The 625-nt window shown below is 54.7% G+C and overlaps 1 non-coding gene across 1 annotated transcript; it reads left to right on the forward strand.

Annotated features, from left to right (window-relative positions):
* The first annotated feature begins 426 nt into the window (after nt 1–426).
* LOC122548703 lies at nt 427–545 on the forward strand. The gene has a single exon (XR_006311316.1). It is a non-coding gene; the product is annotated as a 5S ribosomal RNA (ribosomal RNA).
* The last annotated feature ends 80 nt before the right edge of the window (nt 546–625 follow it).

The raw sequence follows: 625 nt of genomic DNA on the forward strand, positions 1-625 counted from the left end.
CCCTGCCACCCAGCTGATGAAATTTGCGAATGTTACTGCTAATACCATCTTGTATATCCTGAAGATAGATTGTAAAAAGCTGCGGTCCCAGTACTGATCCGTGCGGTACCCCACTGGTCAGTGCCCGGCATTCCGAAATGGAGGGGTGGAGGAGTGTGGAAGGATGAGAGAATGCAGGCTGCGGCCCTATGAAGCAGGGGGAGGGCTTGCAGTTGGCCTGTGTGGGGATGTGGGAGACTACAGGAGCCTGGCGGCCAAGGGCTGGCTGAAAGGCAGCTGGAGGAACGGAGGGAGGGAAGCACGCACAGAGGAGGAAGAGCAAAGAGAAAAGAGAAAAAAAAGCCAAAGGGGATAAAGAGAAAGAGCAACAAAGAAAATGTGGCTGGCCAGCACGCCTTGAAGTAGGGAGAAAAGGCAGAGACCAGCACCTACGGCCATACTAGTCTGAAAACGCCCGATCTCGTCTGATCTCGGAAGCTAAGCAGACTCAGGCCTGGTTAGTACTTGGACGGGAGACCGCCTGGGAATACCAGGTGCAGTAGGCTTTTTCCGCCAGCAGTGGCTGCTCAAGTCACCCCTCTGCACTTGTCTTGGGCCAGGCAATGGAGCGGCAGGTTATTTCTGC

This window comes from Chiloscyllium plagiosum, chromosome 3 (genome assembly GCF_004010195.1).
Source record: "Chiloscyllium plagiosum isolate BGI_BamShark_2017 chromosome 3, ASM401019v2, whole genome shotgun sequence".
NCBI lineage: Eukaryota > Metazoa > Chordata > Chondrichthyes > Orectolobiformes > Hemiscylliidae > Chiloscyllium > Chiloscyllium plagiosum.